The sequence below is a fragment of the Catharus ustulatus genome, chromosome 13 (assembly GCF_009819885.2).
Source record: "Catharus ustulatus isolate bCatUst1 chromosome 13, bCatUst1.pri.v2, whole genome shotgun sequence".
NCBI lineage: Eukaryota > Metazoa > Chordata > Aves > Passeriformes > Turdidae > Catharus > Catharus ustulatus.
The window spans coordinates 13,276,399-13,293,890 of NC_046233.1; the positions used below are offsets into that span (position 1 = coordinate 13,276,399).

A 17,492-nucleotide genomic window follows, 5' to 3' on the forward strand; every position below is an offset into this window, starting at 1 on the left:
AACACTGAAGGCGCCTCTCACACCGTTACACAGAGCAGTGCACCTCAGAATGTAACAATCCAAGATACAAACTGTCTGCTACACAAATCGCTAACCAGGTGTCCCGGAGCGCCAGCGCTGAGCCCGAAGCGGGGCTCTATTCTGGGAACAGCCTTTACTTGTGCTTCCACGAACAATTCACTTTGCCAGTGCAACAAGCGCTGTTTAAGCGTTTACGAGAAGATAAAAACGTGGCAGTGTGAAGTGCCCAACCGCTTTTTTCCTCCGTGCGCTGGGACAATCCAACGTGACGGTATGAGCTCAAAGTAATACTTTATCTTCATATTTCATTATAAAATCTTAACAACGAAAAAAGCCAGCGCAGTTCCAGCTGGCAGACAACTTTCTAAGGAGCACCTTAGGGTCACTTCATTGAGCGGAGCCGCCGGCGGGGCCCGCGGGACGCTGCCCTCGCTCCGCCGGACCGCGCTGTCCGAGCACCCCGCTGCCCCCGAGCACCCCGCTGCCCCCGGCCGGACCGCGCTGTGAGCACCCCAGAGCCCGTCCCGAGGCCCTCCCACGGCACGGGTCGCTAGCCTCCAGCTCCGCAGATCGCTCCCGTCCTGGCACGGGACCGACGCGTTCTGCGGGGCCGGGCCCGTCCCTCCCCGAGCAGCCGCACCCCGCGGGGAGCGCGTCCCGCTGCCCGCCCTGCCCCGTCCGCTCCGTACCCCAGGTTCATGGCGCTGCCCGGCGGCCACCGAGCCCCGCGGAGCCCCGCGCATCGCCCGCCCTCGGCGCCGCGCCCGCTGAAGGAGCCGCGCGCCGATTGGCTGCCCGCGGGGGGGCCTCCACCAATGGGCGCCCGCAGCACTGCGGGGCGGTGCGGCCGGGAGCGCCGGGAGATGGAGTCCCGAGGGGTGGAGTCCTGAGGGATGGAGTCCTCTGCATCCCCCTGGGCCAGGAGTGCTGGGGAAGGGATCCCGATGGAATCCCGCATATCCCCCGGGTCCAGAGCCCTGGGGATGAAATCCCGATGGAATCCCGCAAATCCCCCCGGGGCCAGAGCGCTGGGGATGAGCTCCCGCACACCATTGTCCCGGGGGATGGAGTCCCGAGGGATGGAGTCCCGCACATCCCCCGAGCCCGGAGCACTGGGGATGGGGTCTCGATGAATCCCGCACATCCCCCTGGGCCAGGAGCGCTGCAGATGGGGTTCCGCACACCCTCGTCCCGGGGATGGGGTCCCGCAGCCCCGCTGAGGGTGCGAAGCAATGGCCGGGCGATTATCCCCGGCTTCGAGGAGCTACGGAGGAAGGAGGGAAAGCGGGGGGACGAGGGGCGAGCGGAGGAGGGAGAGAAGTCGCCTGTGGGGAGGGTCTGAGCCGGCCACTGCGGGCGGAGGCTGCTCGCTCGCATTTTCTATTTATTTATTTATTTATTTATTTTCTGAAGTGGTGTGGGCAAAGCGGACAAGGTAGGAGAGGGGCGAGAGGATGAAGGTGGGGGACGGATTGGCGGTCTCGGGTGTCCCGGCACTGCGCGGGGAGCGGCGTCAGGAGAGGCAGAAAGCGGCAATGAAACTGGGCAGGGAGAGCGAGAGCGGAGGGCGCGGAGCTCCCCAGGGAGCCCCGGTAGGAGCCGGCCCGTCCCGTTCCGTTCCCCTGCAGCCGTGTCCCGGTACGGCAGGAGCTGTCCCGTTCCCCCGCTGCCGTGTCCCGGTAGGAGCTGTCCCGTTCCCCTGCTGCCGTGTCCCGGCAGGAGCTGTCCCGTTCCCCCGCTGCCGTGTCCCGGTAGGAGCTGTCCCGTTCCCCTGCTGCCGTGTCCCGGTAGGAGCTGTCCCGTTCCCTCGCAGCCGTGTCCCGGTAGGAGCTGTCCCGTTCCCCTGCTGCCGTGTCCCGGTAGGAGCTGTCCCGTTCCCCTGCAGCCGTGTCCCGGTACGGCAGGAGCTGTCCCGTTCCCCCGCTGCTGTGTCCCGCCGTGCTGCGCTGCCGTGGCTCTTTGTGCACTGCACTCCTCTGAGCTGGGCGATCCGGCCCTTGGCCATCGCCACCGCCTCGGTGGTTTCCCAGACCGCGCTCCAGGTGCTGGTGCGCATTCCTGGCTCGTTTGTGGTGCTTGTCAAACGTTTTGGGAGCTGTAGACTGAGCATTGCTGTTGTGTGGGTACACCTTCTGGAACAACAGGACCCTGCAAATTAAATTAATCTACGTTTTGCAAAGGAGGATTTGCTTGTGTTAAAGAACATAGTCAGATTCAATAAAATGCTTCAGAGCTCGTTATTATACTATTCATGACGGCATTTAGGCTTACTCTTAAGGCCAAATGCTTACTGAATTCCATTATTTCAAAGGAGGTTAAGACCTCAAGATCTGTCTGGAATAGTGTTGCTTCCAGATGTGGTTAATTTTGTCTTGCCAAAGGTGCCATAGGTAAAGGAGCAGATCCTCTGGTGTGCTCTCCAGCTGGCAGTAAGGGGAGTACTCCCTTGTGAGGTTGCAGAGGAAGCTAAGCAATAATAGAGAAATAGATAGTTGAGCTGGAGTTTATTGTGTGCACAAAATCTCTGAGCTGCTTTGCTTGTATTTCTATAAAACTATCACTCAGCAGACAAAATTATGACTTTTTTTCCCCTCCAAATACTGCTTTGCAGCTTATTGTTTGGTGCTTATCTATACATCAGCTAAGAAGTCTTTGAAACTTTCATTTAAGGACTAGAACATGGGACGAAAAGAAAAGAAAACCTGGAGTTTTTCTTAATAGTGCACTGCTTATGAAGTCCTGTGAAGCACAGAACACACAAGATGGGTGATAAAAGCAGTGAGATTTCATCCCCTGCTTCACAATGGGTTCCCTAAATTAATAGGTTCCTATTATACTTGCAGAATTTTAATTAATATAGCCAACCAGACCTGGCTCCTGCTTTTTGTCAGAAACAGCAGGTGGCAATATAATTTCAAGCATATTTTCAAAACTTTGTCATAGAGAAAATAATCTTATAAGGACTATATTGTAAATTATCATTGTTTTGTTAGGCAAGTGATATGTTCTTTCAAAAAGCTGATGGTACTTGGCTGGTGGTTTCAGAACTTGGGTAAAAAATGGTTGTTTGTAGACAAATCAAGACTTTACAAAACTTGTCCTACATATACGGAACTGCATCTTTCAAAACTGGCAAGTCTTTCAGGCATTCGATAGAAAATACTACAAAATAAAGCTACTTGGGCAAATAAGCAGATTGTAAATTGTCTAAGAGGACTTCCTACATGATAAAAAAATATTGATTCCATTACTGCACACTTGGCTTTATGTTATTATGAAGGCCAGATAACTTTTTAGCTTTCAAGCTGCCTTGGGAGTGTCATGTGTCATTCCCACATTAAGAGGCAGAAGTCTAAAAATATCTAAAGTCCCTTAACAGAGCTGCAGTTTCACAATGAGTCCCTATGGAATGTTTACATATTGGAGAAGGACTGCATCAAAGTACACACACTTATCAAAGATGGAAAGGAGAATACTCTGTCCCTCAGCAGGCCATTGACCTGCCTTGCACTGAGGGGACATTGTGCACTGATGCAGACAGTACAAATTTTAAGGCAGTCTATAAATTGACACATTTTCTTATATGGGCATGGAAATCTTACCTGCATGCTGAAATTTAAAATGTTTTTTGAAAACCAACAAAGGAGTCTTTGAAGATAAATCCTGTTCTGATACACATTTAAAAATACATCTGTTTTTTTCACCCTTCAATATTTATTTTTATTTTAAATCATTGGGACATTTCAAATTTAAGACAACTATTTTATTTAAAGACATAACATAGGGTGCATCAGGGAGTAAAACTCCAGCCTTAAGCTGGTTTTATCTTCCCTGTATCTTTTCACAAGACATGAAATTAATTGCCTCCAACTGATACATATTTTTGTATATATATTTGCAGAATCTACATATTATCACTGGACATTTTGGTATTTTGGACTGGATTATTTAGCCACACATTCCAATCTATGGATAATATATTCATGACAGTAAGTCTGATTGCATGGACTACATTCTAATTTGTCATGCTTCCATATTATAATTATCTATAATAGTTTTATTTACTGATTCTCTGCAGAATTTCATTTAGCTGTTAGAATCCAACATAAAGGGCAGCATAGGAGTTGAAATGAAATATCTGAAGAAATCTAAAGACTGTTTCCTTTTCTGTTTGTCCAAAAACATCTACAGTGCTTATGCCTTTAGAAAGGAGAATAGAGGAGACAATACTTGTTTCTACAATGCAGGAACTGTTACAGTGCTTGCAGGAAAAGCATTACCAGACTCTCTTTCATTTCCTGATAATCACCAGCATTGCTAAGTCCTTGATTTATCATTCTAGAGGACTGAATAAAAATGCTTTCAGGCTACATGCATCTCTCCTAAGGATCATGAAGCACTATATAAGCACTTTAATCACTCATTAATTTAAACTTTTTAGTAGCTCATGTAAGCAAGGTAAGAGGATGAGATTTCAGTGGGAGGTAGGTGCTATGACAGCCCCATCAGGGGTCTGTCTTGATCTCCAGACTCATAAATACCATTAATATCTGGTCCTAATTGACTTAAGAGAACAAGTCACATTGATTTTTCAATCACTTACTCATGAGAACCCCACTCAGGCTGTATTTGTTTTCTGGCTGGATAAATGGATTGGCACAATGATTAAATTCAACGTTGATAGTGATGCCTTGTGGAAGCTGGAACGATGGGGCTTTGGCCTGGAATTCAGTTTGCAGATGTATTTACAATGCAAATGCAGCTGAGTGTGTCCCCCAAGAATACATTTCTTTGGGGCTTGCATATGGAATGTAGCCAGATCTGTATTTGGCATTGTTGCTGCATGGGCAAGTGCTTTTTTAATAGTTAAATATGCTGCTAGTGTGGTTTGAGTCCATTAATTTCTGGTTTTTAACTTATTTTGGAGATCTTTTCAGAATAATGTGACCTTCATAGAAAGTGTATCCTTATACCCTACAGTGATGGGCAGAAATCATTATCCTTCCTCTTAATACTTGTATGTAGTTTCCCTACCCAGCCATTGCAGTGAGGTAGATCAGGACTGTCCTTAAAGTTTCAAATTCATATGTAGCTTTCTGGGCTTCTGGAGTTAAATGGAAACCTAAACAGCTTTGGCCTTGCTTCCAATACATTTTAGATAATGCAAATGGAAGTTTTTAGACTTGTTTGCTTGATTGCTTCCTGCAAAAGCAACATGATGAAGAGTAACTATCAACTGAATGCAATCAAATGCCAGCATGAGATGGTGTTAATCTTTAGCCAGCACACACTTGATGATTAATGGAATGAACATGTGATCCCTATGCCAAATAAACTGAGTGTTAAAATTAAAAAAAATTAAATCTTTCTTTAAAGAAAATAATTTGCTTTTTGGTACTCCTGGTGATACAGGACTGCATGTTTTGATTCTAAACTGTAATTCCAAACAGGGGCTTATGTGATGTCCATAAATTGCTCTTTATATCTGATATCATAGATTGCTACATACTGAGAAGTTTATAAACACTAGAATAATTCTAAAATATATTCCTCTGTAGCAGAGGAATTCAGTTTCTGAAACCTCCTTTGTGGCCAAAAAATGTACAGGCCATCCATAGTGTACTTTTGTTCTCAGTGTGGGGTTTTGCACATTTCCTTCCTTCATATAGATGGATTTAAATGATAGCTGTGCTTGAGATTGTGTGCATGGGCAGTGTGTTTGCATAACCTGTTCTGTGGAGTATTAATACTTTTATATTCTCAGATTCACAGTTTAGTCTCCCAAGAAGCACATAAGAAATGTAAAGGAAATGTGTTTTTACTGCATATGTGTTACTGAACAAATTAAACTGGGAGGAGAAACTCGGGAGTAAACAACCCAAATTTATGTAAATTGAAACCTGCTGCAGTCTTTTCCTTTTGTAGCCTGCAAGTCCATGGGTTTGATAGGCTGAGTCAGATCAATGGCTGGTAAAAATGGCTGTTGCTCCAGTGGAGTTACACCATATCAGAGCAAAAAACCTTAATTTCCACTTGAGATAAACCCTTCTATTAGCTGCTTGGGCTCTATAGCATTTGCCATAAGTATTTGTGAAATATTTGGTGTATTTGGGTATCTTATGCATGCCTAAGAATGGTAACCCTTGCTCTCACCTTTCTTTGTAGGAATTATTCAGAGATTACATAACTGGATCTTTCCCAAAAAGGCTTCTGACTTTTTAAAGTGTGCCTGCTTCAAAAGGACAGGTATAGTTGCTGCATGTCTGTTTGTGCACAGCATTTTCAAATTGCACATAACCATAGTCCTCTTCACAATCAATTCCTGTACTGTTTCTTCACATGGAAATTTTAACTGGGAAAAAAAGTCTCAAATTAATCACAAAAAATATTTCAACATTTATGTGACTAAAAAGGATTTCTATGTAGAGTTATGATAAAAGTGGTATAAGATGTAGAACTTACATATGGTAAGCCAAAAGGTTATCAAGAAAATAATGGATTGTGGTCTAAGTTAAGAACCTGAGGAGCTGCAGATTTTTACCAAGTTTTCTTTCTACATTCTTACTAGCAAAGAAACAAAACCTCATGGTTGTTTACTGTAATATGGAGTGACTGTCAAAACATGAAGTTGTCATATTCCTTACAAATATATTTCTCAACAAGTGTTGGGAAATAATACATTTTGCACCAAAATAGCAGTATGTTCTGGTAATGAGAGATTAGAGTGCTATTTATATAATGCTAATATGTAGTGTCAACTTTAATTTAAAAAAAAATTAAATTACAAATTATTAGCTTATTAAGTGGGGATTGGGTGAGTGTTCCTGTGAAATAATGTATCATTATTTTATTCCCCTAAAAATTTTTTTAATGTAGTTTATAATTAAACACTATAAAAGCAAGGATTACCACTGAACATTTCATTTTGTCAGGAAAGCATCTCCTGCAAAATACTTACAAATGAGTCTCTTCTGCAGCCTTGACTGAAATGCATTATGCAGAAATCTGACAACTGCTCAGTACAATTTGCAAGCTGCAGAGAATTCAAAATAGTCTTTGATGTCTAGGCAGAAATTCACTGTACAGCAGGGAGTTTAGGTCAGTTCTTTGCATTTTATCAGCCCATGTTGTGTTTAATTAAGACATGGCAAGCATCTCAGGATTAGCCTTTGACAGCTCAGAGTTTTTGCTCCAGGTTAATAAGCCCGATTTTTTTTTTTCCTTTCCCATTTTTCCCCTTCATAAAATTCCAATAGGCTGTCAAATCTTCTGCTACTTTCCTTGCAGGAGCCTTCTTTTGGATAGAGACATCAAATTGGCACTGGTGAGTTCTTCAGCTTCATGCATAGTAACTGGCCCATGTGAACTGATGAGATTTCACTACATAGCAGAAGCATTTAATGTTATAAAATTAATATCTGACAGCAGGTGTAAAATGAATGTCCAATATGACTGAAGAAACTGTCCTCACAAGAAATTAATCACTATGGATTGGAACATACACCAATGAAAGCTAAGTGAAAAACAAGAACATTAGCAAGAACAGCAGAAAATAACCAAATAATTGAACTAGTAATGATGTTTGTTTGTTATTGTTATCAAATATTAATGATTTTCATAAAACCAGGAGAAACTGTGGTAAATCAAATACTAATGAAGTAAAACTATATTATAGTTTAAAAATTAAGAATGTTGTCTTAAAGAGACCAAAGGAGTGGAGAAAAGGGAGAGAAAGTTAAGTCCTCTGCATACAAAAAATGGGTCAAGCCACTGAATTTTTCTGAGCAAGCACTTGATCAGGTCTTCCTTCTCTTCTTTATTCTGCTTCTGTATATATACACTTTTAAACTGCAACTTACCTTAAAATGTCCATGAATTAAAAACTCCTAAGATAAAAACAACTATATCCAATCAGTAAGAAACACTCATCAGATCATTATGCAGAGGATATTCTAGGAGAAAGCATTGAAACAATCAAACTTAAACCAGCTGCAGAAATAAAAAAAGAAAATTATAGCTTCGGCAAATTAATGCTAGTAATTTTATTTCCATCACTTTGTATTATATTGTTTGTCTTCTTGGGGTAAGATTTAACTTATTCAGTCTGAACCATTGTGATTGTTAGAACTTGGGCAAAGGGACTGCTCAGAAGAACCTGTGAGGGAAAGTAAAACCATGTGTTCACACTGTGATGGATCACATCTGAAAAGTGAAAGGTGTGTTCTGAGCTCCTGGGGCTTCTTGTGTTCAATTTTTAAAGCCAAATTTTCCAGGGATTTCAGGGTGAACTCAACACTGAGTTGCAGAGCTCCATGAGCTTGGGAAGTGAGGGCAGGTATAAAGGTGCTTATTTTTGTGCTGGAAATAAATGGAGCCCTGACAGGATATACAAACTTTTTTTTTCTTCAAAACAGAATGTTTTCAATACTTTTTTCAAATTTCTAACTGGGGGACAGGCAACTACAGAAATGCACTACTTTGGGTATCTTTGACTGCTAAATCATGCATGAAAAAGATAATCAAAACAGTTACTGCAGATTCACCTCTGAGTAGAAGAAATAATCACAGAAATTAATTTGGTTAAAAACCTTCAAATACACTGAATCCCCTTGCCTGTTAAATTTAACAATAAAAATGGATCTTAGAATTGGAAATATTTTGCTTTTATGCTTATGCCTTATTTTTAACCTCTCCAAACCTTAGGTATAGCTGAAACATAAAATACAGCATAATGGAGATTTAACAAAACAGAAAATAGTGACCTACACTAATGTAATGCTTTCTGTCATCTTTTGTATGAGTGTCCCATTTTGTCAAGTTTTCTAAGAAAGCTCTTTAACTGTAACTTGCTTCTTAAACCAAGGCTTGATCTTGGATATATTTCAAAATAATTTTAATACATCTCAACGAATGCTACTTGCTGAGTATTATCATTTTCATTAGTGCTTTAGAATTTCTGAGCATGTAAATTAATTTAGTTGTAGTCCTTATCAGTCTTTGAAGAGAGCGTTAATTATATCTGGCAATAATTGTTTTTCAGAAAATTGGGAAACCAGCCTGGATCTCTTGAAGGGTTTATGATTCAGTCCCACTTCATGAGTAAGCTTTGCCAACTGTTTTGTTTTTACAATGAAAGCTTTATATATGTGGGGGTGTGTGTACACACGCATACATATATTGGATATACATAAATATATGGAGTTCTTATAAGCATACTTCCCCAAAAATATAAGTGTTTACTGTATTTCTTTTCTGCTCATTCTGAAAGCTTCACACTGTTGAATTAGATAAGCTTGAATAGAAACAGATTGGGACACCAGTAATTCAGGATATTCTTTTTGAATAGGCAAAGGAGCTTTATTAAGAAAAGGAGATAAAACTGTTGTGCCATGGCTTTCAAAATTGTTCTGTGCTTCTGCAAAACAATTATTGCCAGATATAATTAACATTCTCTTCAAAGAAAAAACACTTATCTGGCTACTACAGGATGAGTCTGAATGTGGTGATGACAAGTGTGACATGGAACCATCAGGTTCTTACTGGAACTCAGGTCAGGCTGGAGTTCTTTCTGCAGGGGCTTTTCTTTGCTGCTGGAATGCAAGGGCATATCTGATAGTGCTGCTGTATTATATTCTGGAACAAATGAAATCTGCCAGCCATTATTCCAGTATCTACAAGTAATTGCTTCATACTTGCACAAATCCTTACTGGTTATAAAAAGTTACCAGTTTCTGAAAGGGAGTTCTGGGATGTTGTGTCTCACACAGGTTTTTAACTGAGTGTGCTTTCACAACATGGGTAATTCAGCAGCATACATTATTGGATCATAATCTTAAGGATGAGCTGAATTCTGTCACTCTTACGTACACTATGTTGAAAATAACTGGGGTTTAAAAGGATTATTGCCAGACCATGAACATTTCAGAAAAGGAATCTGCATCAGAAAAGCTGCAATGTAGAGGCTGCACACTGGCACAGTAATGACCATTTTTGTTTCTAACAGTGATTACAAATATTTTCCCTGAAATTATGGATGATTATTCTTAGCCAGTTGTATATTTTTGAATGCTTTTTGGCTTATATTTTGGGAGTTAAATTACAGAGCTAGATCTACTGTGTGCTACTACTATCCTGTCAGAAATGCCCAAATAGAATTTCCAAAGATAGCCTCTGATACTGCCCTATGGCCAGGAGCTCAAACACATTGATTGCTATTCCTGGAAAATTGGGATGTGACCACTTCCCTACCTTCTTCACTTTTCAATTTGCAAAAAAGACCAGTATAATCAAAATCTTCGATAAGATTTTTCTTCAAATATGTTAGATTATGCTCTAAGTGGCATCTCCCTTTCACAGCATGTACACTGCTCTTGTTTCCAGTAACACAGAAAAATGCAGTTTCATCTCATCTCTATGGCTACGTGGTGTTATGCAATGTGACTTTTGAAAAATTGTAATTTAATTTTTTTCAAGGTAAAGAAATCCTTTTGTTCAGTCTCAGGGAGAAGTAAAATACTGAAAATAATAGTATGAGAAAGGCTGCATGGTTCTTCAGGTGTATGATAAGTAATATTTCATAAATGATTTAAATGAGTGGCAAATTGAAGGACTGAAGCTTTGCATAAAAGCTTCTCTGAAAGGGATTCCTTACCCAGGCCTTGCTGTATGCACATCACCCTTGATAGCTGCAGTATAGAAGGGGTGGTTGTCTGAATGATCTCTCTCTTTCTGTATAAATATATGTAGAGAGAGATAATAGATAGAAGGGACCATTGCCTGTGTGTCTTTTTTTCACCTCTGTCTCTTTCCTTGAAAAAAGGGAGTTACTGTGTTCTCTTCTGCTAAGGAAACCAACAACATAGAACACTTGAAATCTTTTTGAATGACATTTGTATACCTGTGAAGTTTGAATATGCCAAATAACACCACCATGGGATTAAACTAAATTTTAAGGCCACTTGGGAGATCATAAAATGCTTACACATTGAACTCTTGGTTTGGTGATTGAAAAGAAGATGATGTCTGTGACAATTGGAACTTGGAGCAAAATTTTAAAAAGGGAGAAAAATAGGGGCAATGGGGCTGTTGACTGCCTAAAGGGCTGAAGCTGCTGAGCAATTTATGAGGAACTGATTTATGAGAGTTCCAAGCTCAAAATACATTCTACAGGTGCTTCAGAAACAGAGCTATTTCTGTCTTCTGATAAGTATGATATGGCAATGAAGACTTTCTGTTCACTCCTCCATCTGTGTTCTACACCCATCTGTTGTATTTTATCCCTGTTTAGATTGAAAATGTTCCTGATTTATGCAGTGTTTGTATTTACAAACTAAACAACCAATAGGCTGCATGTGACAGAAGCTGTGGGACCCGTGGATGACAGCCCTGGGCAGGAGGGCCCCTGTTACAAGAGGCCATTTTTGTTCCTGGAGCTGTTAAATTCTGGTCTGTAATGCTTATCACAGAATAACTAAGAAAAAGCACAGTTGCACTCTACTGTCCTTAGGACACACCACCTCTGAATAATAACAGATTGTCCAAAGGATGTCTGGAAACAACTGGGTGACTAGAATGGTAATATTTTCTGAAATATAACTCAGGCTTATCAATAAATAGATATATTTTCCTCTGATGACATAGCCAAATGTCTGTTATTGTATATAACATATAGATACTCTGTAGCCTTTGATGTCTTTAATTTGACACAAATGAAATCTTTAACTAAAATTACACAAGCATTTATTTTAGATTTAAAAATGCTATTTGATCTACTGTAAATTTATACAGTCAATTGTATGTCAGCACTTTATAGATAAGAATTGTTCCTTTTTCCTAGAGTGATATGTATTTAATATAAACAATAATTTGATATATGCTTACTCAAATTATGACTAACAGACAAGTTGAAACTGCAAATAAATAACTTGGGAAATGTAAAAATAGCTCAGAAGTATTCTTACTGTATTCCTATAAAATATGATTGCATCAGGAGAGCAGCAGAGGGAAGAGCATATAAAAATGAAAAATAATCTTTTGACAATTTATGGTTTTTTTGATAGCATCCTTTGAAAATCAGACCATGAAAAAAGCATGTCTTATGAAAAAGGGGGATAGAATGTTGAGAGACTCAGTAAAAGGAATGAATCCTTAGTTTATGTTTCTGCAATAAAAAGTAGCACTGATAGTTCTAGAACAGTGCTAGGAAGCAGGTAATCTGGTTTTTGAGTACAGGAACTGTGCAGCCTTAGGGATACTGGTCCACCTTGGGTTCTACTGTAACAAGAAAATAGCAATCTCAGGGATAATAATGTACCGTAAATTCCATCAAAACCTGCCTGCCAGGGGTGATTGGTGTAGGCATCATCATCCCTGTACTTGAGGTGCTGACCATTGCTGGACCTGGGCTAATAAAAAGCACTTCATCAGTAACTCAGTAGCTTTCATTTATTCTTCCTGTATCAAGTCTGTAACCACAGCCATAATTCCATTGCAACATGGAGTTTTTTTCCTCTACAAATAAAAATTCTAATGATTGCAGTGCTTTATTCTGATCTTTCCCTCACCTCACCTCTCTTATTCATATCTTCCTTAGGTTTTTTCCCTCTACTTGTGTGTGTCTTAGTCATTTCTACACTTCTGAAAGTGCTCTACATTCCAAGCTGATCTGCCAAAAGCATCTCTAAAATCCACGCTAATTATATGGATGGGTTTGGTGACCACAGCTTCAATTTCAAATGGCAATATGCAGATCTTGAGTATTTTCTGTTCTATATCAGAACTGTATGATTTTGGAATATCTCAATTTGAGCTTCAGTAGCATACAGGATTTGTCTTTTAATAACTTAGTGTAGGAGAACTGCAGTACCCCAGCCGTCTGCTTTATGCTGAACTCTCTGAAGCAGCCAATTTTGTCTTCCAGAACGTGGCTGCTGCACATGCTGGGTGCTGATTGCAAGTATTATCTTAAGATAATCACTTCTTAATATTTAAGAACACGACTCTTCTTTCAAAGGCATGCTTTTGGGCTTTTATACCCCTGCTGGTTTCATCTCACCAGGAGCTACCTGTCGAATCCTTCAGTTCCACAGCTGTCTTTGCTGCTGCATTGTGTTTATAAAAAAAATTGGAGGGAAGAAGAGGACTATTAAAAAAAAAAACCCTACAGCTTCTTAAGAAGCAAAGAAAGTAGCCTGGCAAGGAAAAGAGACCTGTGCCATAGTGCAACCAGAGTCTGAGAAGGGCCTGAAACCAAGATTCAAAGCCTTTGGGCACCCTAATCTGCTTTACAGAGAGCTCATGAAAATTGAATGCAGATAGCAGCCCTGCAAGAAAAAGTGTGACCAGAATATTTCTGCCAGGCATTTTTCCTTGCCTACCAACCTTTTGTGTTAGCAGGTATGACAGGAAAGTTCAGTAATGGGTGTGCTTTACAGGCATTATAAGAGGTCTTGGAGATCTGGGGGGTTTATGTGCTCACAACCTGAACTCACCTCACGCTCCTGAGTACCTGCTGCTGTACCAAACTAAATCCTTCATAAGCCTGATCTTCTTTCTTCACTTGTGTTCCTTATAATACACTATGAATCACCATAATCTCTGCTCTGTAACAACACCACAGAACTGCTATTTCACTCAATTAATATCATTGTAAACTATTATAAATTAAATAACTGTCAACTTCCAAAGTACTTCTCTAGTGATGCTCCCATGTTCCCGTATTTTCTTCTCATTGAAAATTAAAAAGTAGTTTAGATTACCTTTTATTTCTAAATTAACCCTTCTGTCTGTCAAGCACAGGCCATGGAAATTTTTAGGATCCTAAAATTGCAACTGAACCTTAACATCAAAACTGTGAATCCAATTAGCTGCATGAAAGAAGCAGACAAAATATTTCCAGTGAGATAAGGTTTGTGCACAGAGGTAATATGTTTTCTTAGACCTATTGCTGTAGCTGCAAAATATTTCTACTGATTTTAAAATGTACTCCTCTTTATAGCTGCCTGGTCAAGGTATTTAAAAAATGAATGCAGGAAATAAAAATATATATTTGAAAATTGAAAATACATTTAAATAAGGAGGAGAGAAATTTAAGTAAATGTAAATAAGATGCAGAGAAATGTTATTTAAAATACTGCTACTGTTACTTTTGCTTCCTGTTTTATCTCTGGTTCTTAATTAATGTTAAAGATGGTCATATATAGCTCTCACACAGCAGTAGCAGCACAGTCTGCTCAGAGATCAAGAAATCATGCTCTGTATTGTAGCCTGATCTTTCATGGTTTATACAAATCTTTTTAACTGAGCTATACTCAAGTGATTAATGCATTATCCTTCCCTTCACAGTGGCTGCTGCTGTAACATATGGTTTACCTTTTTTGTGCTATAAATATTTGCTTTCTGATTGCCCTGAAGATTTCAGAATACATTCAGCACTGCATGGCAAAATACTATTTTACCCAACATGAAATATTTTTTTGTTTAGAGTCAATAGTTCACTTGCATATAGGTGTTTGACATCCTGAGGGAGCAAAACATGGAAATAAGCTATATTTGTGAGGTTTTCCATTGCTTTTCTCTTACCTTCTCTGTGGCTGATAAATGTAGTGAAATTTTTGCATTGCATTGCTTCCTCTAGCTTGTAATTTAACCGAAGAGTTTTACCAATACTGCTATTTGTTTCTATTGCCTGACTTTTTCTGGTAGTTCTAAATCTGCTTCTCATCATTTCTGTATTGCTACAGCATAGATGATGGTTTAATTCTGCTTGTATTTCACATCTGCCAAAAGAATCCTCCATACCAATGTATAGACAGGAGCATATAGATTTCTTCAACCTTAAAAGTGAGTGAAGGATAGAGTAACAATTGTTGATAGGCTTCATTTTTCTTCCTGTTTATTCAGGTGTATAATTTTTCAGCTAATTCAAGTAAGTTTTCTTCTCAAGATTATGTCTAAATGGACAGAAAAATTATGGGGAAATTAAAGTTGCTATGGTGTATTTAATCCATAACCAGAACTGGTTGGAAACAAGCCCCCAAATTGTTTTTTATTTCTACCAAGCTTAAAGTTTGTCACTTTCCTGTTGTGTTTTCGCTTGCTTGTCATTTTTAAATTTGACTCTCCCAAAAAAGTCAACTAAACTGTGAGAAAGTTCACAAAAATGGACAAAGGAAATTAATAATAATCACACATGGATTTTTTTTTCTCTGAGCAATACTTTATCAAGTGTTAAAAAAAAAATCCTTGAATTTGCAAGAACTTTATTATGAGAGCCACCTTCTCCCTCATGGCACAGTTACACCTCAGGCACAGTCATGCTCACAAATTGCACATGCTGAGTTTTGCAGTCCACTAGAAATAGAAGTGCCAGACTGGCCAGGGAGGAATTCCTCTACTTTAGCAGCCATTTTGTACCCAGTTTTAGGGAAATGTTATATAATTCAAGCTGACAATTAAAAACATTCCTCCCTTTCTATTTTAACTTGTGAGCCTTCTCGTTTTTTCTATTATCTTAATAAGAAATTAAAAGTCATTAGTTGAATTTAGTGTCAACCTCCATTATTGGTATATATGTAACTTCTGTTACAATGTGTGATTGTGTTTCTGTCAATGAAGTCACAGATTGCTCTTAGCTAGAAAGATAATCAGCAAACTTTATGAGTGGAATAGCAATAACTTTATGAGTGGGACTGGAGCAACTAAGAAAGCAGAAACTCTCAGGGGAGGAATGCAAAAAAGACATTACTGAGTTGATTCCTGGACCTAAAGCCTCCCCTAAGGAAAGTGCTTCATCTGCAATCATCAGCACTGAATAGGCTTTCTTATAAGGCACATTTCAGGTTCTGAGGGGAGCTTATTTATTAGAGGCTTTTGTAGTCAGACAACCAATCAGAGAGAAGGAGTTTCACCTACAGTTACATCTCTGCTGGTAAATGAAACAGGTTCAGGCTACAGTTCTTGGCACAGGCACTGAACTGTTGGGTTGTTAGAACAATCATGTTTTGGACTGGACAAACTCCCTCTATCCCAGTTCTCAAGCATGTTCTGGAAGCTGGCATAGGTTTGTGCATATTCTCAACTAGAACTCTTCATGGGAATATGCTATTTTGGGAGTTGAGACAGTCCAGAGGCAGAAATCAAAATAATGCTGAGCCATTTCTTCTTTATAGCAGAAAGTTGTTCTATAAAAGTTTAATTACATGTGCTTACATTCACATAGTTTACAGGGCTGATTCTAAGTGATAAAAATAAAAGATAAAAAGACCATAATCTCTTTTTAGTCTTAGAATTGGTACAATAAGGGGACATAACCTCTTGAAATCAGATCTTAAGTAGTGACCGAGTTTTGCTCAAATGTGGAAGAAATTCTGATATTTCACAGTCAGGCTAGTAGATGATCAACATAGAAATATTGATAAAAGGGTGTTTTAAAGCCTATATTTAATCTTTCTTCAATTTTAAAGACCAGAACTTAAGTGAAGTAGTCAGAATTGCTTGTGCTATTTGTTATTCTGTGCCACAGCATTGACAGTCTCAATGACAAAGTGGATATTTAATGGTTATGAGGAGTAAAATGGGACAACAGAGTTAAGATTATTTCAGTGAAGATTATGGAGTATTATGGAGTGACAATGTCTGGTTACTGAAATGTCAGATTCCTTGTCTAGCCTTAGGCTGTACATGAAGCAAAACCTACATTAGTAAAGATAGAAATCTAATGTTCTTGTGTTCTCTAGGGTTTTTGGTTTGTTTTTTTTTTTTTTTTTTTTTGCATAGTACCTCAAAAGTTTTGGATGAACCACAAAAGCAGGAAAAGTGTTTTTTTCTTAAAGGCTCTGTGACTTTGCAGTGGAGAAGACTTTAAGACTGAGACAACATGAACCTTTGTATCATAGATTTTTTTACTGTGGAATTTGTGGACATTTTTTCATGTTTGCATGCATGGGAGTATTAGTATATGTATAAAAGCACCTATAAAATTATGTTGTAATTCTTTAAATTCATATACATCAAATAAATCCAACTGAATTCCACATAAATGTACTTTGTGTAATCCTGTGAAGTATTATAAAGTGGATATAATGTGTTACCTTCTCAAAACAGTCCAGAAATTGTCTTCAGTGTGTCTATACAGAGTAACAGATGGAAGACTATCAAGTTACCTTACTATAAACATAACAGTAGTGTGAAGCTCAAACCTGCTATGTAATGTCAGTTATTAGCTAATAACTAACTTTTGTGGGAGCTGAAGTTGCTGTCCATGGTCAGGTGTTTTGTATTTGTTATTCAGCTGGACACACAGCTCCTTAACAGGATCCACAACGAGCACAGAAGGAGGAAGCAGCTGAAGTTCGTTGTCAGTTTAGAAGAAGCCACACAAGGCTACTGGTTGTAATTATTTTGACATTGTTCCTGAATTTGGTTGATCTAATAGGGCCTCACTCACTGCAGAAATTTGGTTCTATTGGGGA

General features: G+C 39.5%; 2 long non-coding RNA genes across 2 annotated transcripts; both read left to right on the plus strand.

Annotated features, from left to right (window-relative positions):
- The first annotated feature begins 2,973 nt into the window (after nt 1–2,973).
- On the plus strand, nt 2,974–7,886 carry LOC117002682. Its single transcript, XR_004419335.1, has 3 exons — nt 2,974–4,010; nt 6,187–6,267; nt 7,309–7,886. It is a non-coding gene; the product is annotated as an uncharacterized LOC117002682 (long non-coding RNA).
- A 1,180-nt stretch (nt 7,887–9,066) lies between these two features.
- On the plus strand, nt 9,067–17,060 carry LOC117002683. The gene is made up of 2 exons (XR_004419336.1): nt 9,067–9,120; nt 12,614–17,060. It is a non-coding gene; the product is annotated as an uncharacterized LOC117002683 (long non-coding RNA).
- Nucleotides 17,061–17,492: the final 432 nt, after the last annotated feature.